This window comes from Schistocerca americana, chromosome 5, assembly GCF_021461395.2.
Source record: "Schistocerca americana isolate TAMUIC-IGC-003095 chromosome 5, iqSchAmer2.1, whole genome shotgun sequence".
Lineage (NCBI taxonomy): Eukaryota > Metazoa > Arthropoda > Insecta > Orthoptera > Acrididae > Schistocerca > Schistocerca americana.
Window position 1 is genome coordinate 466858791 of NC_060123.1, and position 8607 is coordinate 466867397.

An 8607-nucleotide genomic window follows, 5' to 3' on the forward strand; every position below is an offset into this window, starting at 1 on the left:
ATCTCAGAAGTTAAGTCCCATAGCGCTCAGTGCCATTTGAACCGTTCAGCACATTTTGATAGTGACTGTGGGAAAACCGGAACATAATAGAATCGCAGCATTTGAACTATTTGATATTCTTATATTCACCTTTCATTCCCCTTGAATTCACAATGGTTTTGCTGTTCCGTCGATGGTTTAGAAGTATCTTTCCTTCCATTTGACTGTCATTAGTATCACTTCACTTGTGAAAATTGCAGCTATCGGAAGATCTCTTTCGTGATCCATTTGATTACCATGTATTTCAGACGGAATGCTTGAGTAATAAAGGTTCCCTTAGAGTTCATCTCACAGTTTATCTATTTAAATAACCGGATGTAGATAACTGAAAAGCCTTAAGCTGATCCCTATCTTATACCAAAAAAATTGTTGAACAAGTTAATGAAATTTTGCTACTGTGGTGAATATCTAACAGAGCCTTTGCCGAGCCCTTATTCGCTTTCCCTCAGTGGCATTCCGCACTTACGGTAGAACGCCCGGGTATGCCGTTCCCGTTACCATGGCGGCAGTAATGTCGGTTTTATTTACGACATGGTGTGTATTCATCTGGCTTGTATAGCTGGCGATGTTTCCATCTATGTGTGTACTGTTTGTGCTGTTGCCAATTACTTACAAAACACGCCATTTTCTTAGCAGCCCTCGTAACATTCGCTATTTTGAAGACACTTAACCTGAGATAACTAGTCTGAATCCTAATGACAGAAGACATTTTTAGCATTCCAGAACGAAATTTTCACTCTCTAGCGGTGTGTGCGCTGATATGAAACTTCCTGACAGATTAAAACTGTGTGTCGGACCCATACTCGAAGTCGGGACCTTCGCCTTTCGGGTGCAAATGCTCTATCGACTGAGCTCCTCAAGCATGACTCACAACCCGTCGTCACAGCTTTACTTCCGCCAGTACCTCGTCTACATCCCCTACCTCCTGCCAGGAGAGCTTCTGTGAAGTTGAGACGAAATGAGACGAACAGGAATGACTCATTAATTCAACGTACGATGAGTAATCACCACGGACGGCAATACTCCCATGCTGGCCACATTCCTTCCGTACCTCCACCTGCTCGGGTTGACAACTGTTGGGACCGTTGGTGCATGTGGACGTGCTGCTGTACGTCTTCGCAACACATCCAACACTTGATCGATGGGACTCAAGTCGAGCGAGAATTGGCAGACCAGTCCATTCGCCGAGTAATATCCTCTCGTTCCAAGAGTTACTCACCTGCGCTGTTAGATGCGGTCGCACTTTTTCATCCATAAAAATGAGATCAAGGCGGAGTGTACGCTCATGGGGGAGACGTACAGTGCAGTAAAAACTTTGACTGGTGACTGGTCAGCACACACACGCAACATTACGCCTCCACTTACCATGTCACCTGGGCTGCTAAAACGATCATGTTCGTGGGTGCAATACATTTTCCCACCTTTCGCCTTAAGAGTACGTCTGCGCCGATGACCTCTCATTGAATCCTAGCAGTGGGTCGCAGTACCCGTACATTAAAATCTTCTCTGCTGCTGTGTTTCAGCCCGTGGAGCACCTCTTGCTGTTGCGTTACCCAATGCTCTCACCGCCAAAGTAAATGTGCTCAGTGAAGAGAGCGCACAGACGCCCTTCCTATTCAGGCGTCCGAATTAAATTAAAAGGAGGCATCACGCATGATTCCTGAAATCTTATTGTACTACAAGGGATGGACGGAAAAGTACCCTCACAATATAATATAAAGCCTGCACCCAGAGAGCAAAGACACGGAAAGCTGGAAACTGGTGAGGTGATGGAATGAAGAAACTGAGATACTTGAAGACGCAGAGAAAGGCACTTGCAACCGTCGGACGTGTCCTAGTTATCTATTTTAGTCCATTGATCCTGTCTGTAACCAAGCATATCATACCTAAAGTTACGATCGGTTAGCTAACATTCCCGGGACAAATATATTAATTTCAAGGAGAAAAACTAAAAGCAGGATTTTATTAAAACTGATAACATCACAAAAATACGAAGTCATATTTCAAATTAATTATGAGGTGCGTACAGGTTTCCAATAAAAAATTCGGTCATGATTTAACACTAAATCACATAATAAGTGCCATTTTTGATATCCAACAATAGAATTTTCATTTATCATACATGTAGAGTAATAACTGGACTTCTTCAGTTGCGATTGAAAAGTTGTATCGGATGATGTCTCTAACCCAAATTATGAGGCCGTTATTAATGGTAGTATTCACGCAAGCAATGGCATGCACTTGCTATAATTTTCCACTCTACGAGAGTTGCCCACCATTTACTCTGTCTTAACAAACAACAGAAAACAGCAGTTAGGATACAACTATCATTGAAACGACTGAGCTGTAGAAAGCAGAACGGTAGTGGCAGCTCGAGCAACGGGTATCACAGACTGCCTGTGTGGCAGAGATAGGCGTGTGCTGGGCCACGCCCCAAACTCTTTTGCATTCCCTAAAACTGCCGATAGCGCGCGATACTTCGTTACACGTAGAACTGGTCACCGTTTGCTGACTGTCACTGAACGTTTCACAGGGGAGATTTTGCATATAGCTGCGTGATTTATGAGCTGTCCAGACATTTGCAAAGGACAGATTAGAAGTAAAATATTTTCAGGAGGTATTTAATAGGGCAATTACCAGTTCCTGTTTGACGCAAAGCTGCTTCTCACCTCATCACCGCTTTTTTCTGCCCTACTTGGCGCTATCTTTGTTCCTGGAAAACGAATAGACGACTTTACAGTGAAAGTGAAGTACATATAGGATTTAGCTTTAAAGTGGCAAAATATTCTTGTCCAATTTTGTCGTAAATAATAGGGCTGAATTTCTTAAAGCGCTGAAATGAGACTCCTGCATCATATTAAATTTACACCCGCGTCCATTTATGCAGATATTAAGCAAGTTGATATAGAACAGTTGGACAGATCATGAAATCTTGAGGCATCACAAGGAATTTATTTGCTTGGTTGGAGTTTACCGCGACATGTTATGATGTAACGTTCCTTTGAGGCTAGTGGAAACAAACACTCTTCATGTAACTTTATTCTTGAGTACACTGCAGTAAAATTATAATCGACTATGTTTCTCTGCCATATAATCTGTAACTGTATGCCTTAAACATAACAGTTGAACCCTACCAAACATCCCTAAATAATTTATCGCTAAGGCGTGGAACTACGTCAGAGAAGTGTGTCCATTGAATGAGGTGTGGTTATAAAATAACGGGATTATTGCTGTTAAACATTTTACTTCAGGAACGTACGTACTTAGTCCCTCCTCTATGCCTACAACGCTCCATACAAATTTTCCATTGATGATAGTAGCGCTGGAAAGGTTCCACTGTGGGGACCTGATAGCACGTACTGCCTTTTCTTTCGATGCTTCAGCGCGCTGATGTCTTGTTTCTTTTAATGCAGATTTGAACTTGGGGAATACATAATAAACATGCCGCTAGATCCAAGAACAAAGTGGATCGTCCAAACCCAGGATGCTGTTCACCTTAACAGGCACTGCGGTGTTGGCCAGTGCGTACTCTTTATGCAGAACCCATGAACTGCTTCTCCGTAACCTCAAGATACTAATACTGATTAATAGTTAGACATTCAGGAACCCAGTGAAGATAATAGTTCTATTATTATCGAAAACAACAATCGTCATCGCTTTAATCCTGATATGTCCATTCGAGTTTCTTTCGCTACCTAAAGTTGGGGCTTCCGGTGTATGGATTGGCGCTTACTGTTTAATTCATAAATAAAATATAAAGATTCGTCAAATTTGTTGTCCTTTCCAAGATATTAGGATCATTTTTAGTGGTATTCAAAATGTGAGTACAAACATTTTCACGAACTTCTTGTTGATCGATCGTGAGAATTTGCGATAACTTTTTTCATGTTAAATAGGTTCTTTGTAAATTCCTAGAGTTTCCCCGATCGGTCTAATACTCAGCCGATTGTTATATCGAATCAGCTTACCTACTTTTCGATATTTTCATGTGTTGTTGATATTGAAGGGCATCTCGTGCGTGAGTCTTCTTCAGTGTCTTCTAGGTCACTTCGGAGATGCTTGAACCACTCAAAGCCTCGTGTACTACATTTACAGTCTCCACCATACAGTTGTTTCAGCAGGAGACAGGTTTTAACAGCAGTTTCTCCAAGTTGCGTGCGAAACATCACTACAGTTCGTGGTTCTATTATTACATTACCATTATTCCTGCAAAAAAAGTAACGGGCCTTACACAAACGGAGGCCACGGTCGCACTGACTTGTCTACATACACCAGAGATGCAGAAATCGACTGAAAAGTCCTCAAGATTCACAGATATTGATCGTTCATCTTTGTCACATACCTACTTACTCTGTGAGAATAGCAACCATGTTATTTTATAGCCACTCATACAACATAATTTGTTGATTCTTGATGAACAAATTATTCTTGCCGAAGTTCGTGAGAATAAAGCGTACAAGACGATATAAGAAAAAGAAGGAAGTTCAACTCCCATGTTCGGGCTTATGCACGAGATAAGCCTGCTCTTCCGCAGATACTACAGTGCGCTGTAGAAAGCAAAGAGAGTCAATGAGGCGGGGAAATCATGAAGCCAGTTATTGCTACATCCAGGTATCCGTGTAAGTGTATCTACGCTGTGAACCAACACCACATAGCTCACGAAAAAGAACTGCCAATAAAATGAAGCTAAAAGAAACCAATAAAATTCAGTAGCAATTACTTTTATTAAGAGAAATGTAACACAAAGGTGTAGTGAAATTTCTGCTGTAAGTGGTAACGAAAAGTCACAGAAGTTCAGGAGGTACCAGGTCAACTTCCCTCTGCTGAGCGAATGTCTAGGATTCGGTTTCAGCCTGTGGAGACAACCAGTGTCAACTAAAACCACTAAAACCATAATGGTAAAATTTTACATGTCTACATCTCCGTCAATATCTGTACTCAGTAAGGCACCGTACTGTTCCTAATGTACTTTGTTGCCACTATGACTTCCCTGTAATCTTGTTTCAGTCGCGAATTGTCTGTGGAATCAACAATTGTTACTGAGCTTCTGTGTGAGCTCGAATCTCTCTCATTTTACTTTGATCGTCTCTTAGTGAGCTATATGTAGGAGGAAACAAAGGAAAAAAGTCCAGGTTGCTTGTCCAGCCGTAAACAGGAACACTGTTGTACTGTATATGTCGTATTGGGTAGTAAAAAAAATCAATTGAAAAGGAAATCTTCTTCTCACGCACTTTCCGTACAGGGCCAGTTATGTCCTGATACGGTTACCAACATTTTGTCAGTCTTCCAGGATCCCTCCCTTTTGGTTTAAAGTTCTTTATCTCACCTAACCTCTCTGGATCCATTCATTGTAGATGTTCGTTGCATTTCATTTTGTTTCGTCCAGCTTTTCATTCACAATCTAGATTTTTACCTCCTGTCGAATATCTTCTTTTCGTATTTTGTCTGTTCTTTTACATTCCTTCTCTGGTCTAAGATATCTTATTCAGCTGAGCCAATGACTTGAAGAATTTGTCGTGCCAGACTCAGTGATATTGGGTATGAGTTGAACTTTGGCCACGCTTCAGGTTTTGCATTTGCCTATGAATATCTGAACTGTCGCAAAGTTGGTACTCATTTGGTACCACGTGAAGTAGCAAACAGAAACCTTTCGGAGACGAGGAATTTCGATTTAAAGGATTTTCAAGACGAAGAAAAATAATTAACAGTCTCCCAGTAAGTGTTGGGACGTGGGTCCATTACTGTGAACCATCGAAATGGACGGATATGCTGTGCAAACCTTCACCTTAGCCCGCAGCAAAAGTTTCAGACACCAATCTTCCGCAGGAGAGGCTGTCATAACAGTGCCTTCGGATATGGAAGGTCCAGTGCTGGTTCACTGCACTATGAGGTGTCGAACGGTGAACAGTGACAGCTACAGTGAGTTACTGCGAGACGTAAAACCTGACTCAACCGAAAAGGAAAGTGGAGCTTTCAAAGTTGTGGTTTTGATTCGGGATTGTACACGCACTCATACCTCCGGTGAAGCACGTTTTTTGCTAAAGTCTAATTTCCTTGTCCTGTTCCAGACCTCACGCCAGCCTGCGTGAGCTAAAACGCGTGCCTTTCGGCTTCCTCTCATACCGATGTTGGCTCTGCTGCCAACCCACAACAATTTTCACAATTAAAAGTTTCTCTGTAGACATAATCATATTTCTTTGCTTTCCCACTTAAGTTGCCACAACAGTTTCGAGGGATATACGAAGCGTAAGTACCAAAGATTAAAATGAAATTACCTTATATCAAAACATATGTGGGCTGGATTTCTTTTACATATTCGACAGTCTACAAGACACGGCGGTCGGTTTTCAGCATAGCATGTCAAGAACTGAAACATAAAATAAACCTCTAATTAATACAATCAAATTAGCAAATGAGTTCAGCAGCCGTGACAATTCATTCGAACCCTGATCGTGGAAGTAATTTTCATAATTAGTATATAGTTGGTAAATGAAATCAGGTAGTGACGTACAGTTCATGACACCAAAACTTGTTCCACTGTATTTGAATTCCATACTTATTCAATGTTTGTAGCGGAATGACAGCATTGGGTGTTGGTAATGCTGATCCATGTTAGATAATAATGTTAAGAGAGGCGGAAATATCGATACTATTGAAGAGGAATTGGTTTTGTTCCTGCATTTCATTTCAACCTGCCTTACAATTCCAGTCGTTACTATTCAATACAAAAACACCCTAGAGGAGTCGTAACGAGATACAGTCATCCACAATTATCCATTCGCAGGTCAGACCAGAGGCGCTGTCAAACCACCTCCATAAAGATATTATTAAGATAGCTCTTTGACATTCGTATTGTCTTCAGATTTAGATGATTAAAAAACAAATAGATTGCATTGTATAACAGTGTAACCTCTTGTACCTTGTTTTAAAGCATTAAGGACCAACAAATCCCATGAACACACACGGATGAGCAGAAAATTTGTGACAACCGCCCACCGCATGACTGAATGAAGGACAGGAGGCGCTGCTGCATCGTGACGCGGTAAGGAAAACACACTACTGGGCATTAAAATTGCTACACCAAGAAGAATTGAAGATGGTAAACGGGTATTCATTGGACAAATATACTAAAACCGACATGTGATTACATTTTCACGCAGTTTGGGTGGATAGATCCTGAGAAATCAGTACCCAGAACAACGACCTCTGGCCGTAATAACGGCCTTGATACGCCTGGGCATTAAGTCAAACAGAGCTCGAATGGCGTGTACGGGCACAGCTGCCCATGCAGCATCAACACCATACCACAGTTCATCAAGAGAATGGACTGGCGTATTGTAACGAGCCAGTTGCTCAGCCACCATTCACCAGACGTTTCCAATTGGTGAGAGATCTGTTAAATCTGCTGGCCAGGGCAGCAGTCGAACATTTTCTGTATCCAGAAAGGCCCATACAGGATCTGCAACATGCGATCGTGCAACATCCTGCTGAAATGTAGGGTTTCGCAATGATCGAATGAAGGGTAGAGGCATGGGTCGTGACACATCTGAAATGTAACGTCTACTGTTCAAAGCGCCGTCAGTGCGAACATGAGGTGACCGAGACGTGTAACGAATGGCACTCCATACCATCTCGCCTGGTGATACGCCAGAATGGCGATGACGAATACATGATTCCAATGTGCGTTCACCGCGATGTCGCCAAACACGGATGCGACCATCATGATGCTGTAAACAGAACCTGGATTCATCCGAAAAAATGACGTTTTGCCATTCGTTCACACAGGTTCGTCGTTGAGTACACCATCGCAGGCGCTCCTGTCTGTGATGCAGCGTCAAGGGTAACCGCAACCCCATGGTGTCCGAGCTGATAGTCCATGCTGCTGCAAACGTCGTCGAACTGGTCGTGCAGATGTTTATTGTTTTGCAAACATCCACATCTGTTCACCCAGGGATCGAGACGTGGCTGCACGATCCGTTACAGCCATGCGGATAAGATGCCTGTCATCTCGCCTGCTAGGGATACGAGGCGGTTGGGATCCAGCACGGCGTTCCGTATTACTCTTCTGAACACACCTATTCCATATTCTGCTAACAGTCATTGGATCTTGACCAACGCGAGCACCAATGTCACGATAGGATGAACCGAAATCGCGATAGGCTACAATCCGACCTTGATCAAAGTCGGAAACGTGATGGTATGCATTTCGCCTCCTTACACGAGGCATCACAACAACGTTTCACCAGGCAACGCCAGTCAACTGCTGTTTGTGTATGAGAAATCGGTTGAAAACTTTCCTCATGTCACAATGTTGAAGGTGTCACCACCGGTGTCAACCTTGTGTGAAGCTCTGAAGAGCTAATCATTTGCATATCACAGCATCTTCTTCCTGTCGGTTAAATTTCACGTCTGTAGCAAATCATCTTCGTGATGTAGGAATTTTAATGGCCAGTAGTGTATGTAAGGCCGGCCGCGGTGGCCGTGCGGTTCTGGCGCCGCGGTCCGGACCCGCAGGACTGCCACGGTCGCAGGTGCGAATCCTGCCTCGGGCATGGGTGTATGTGATGT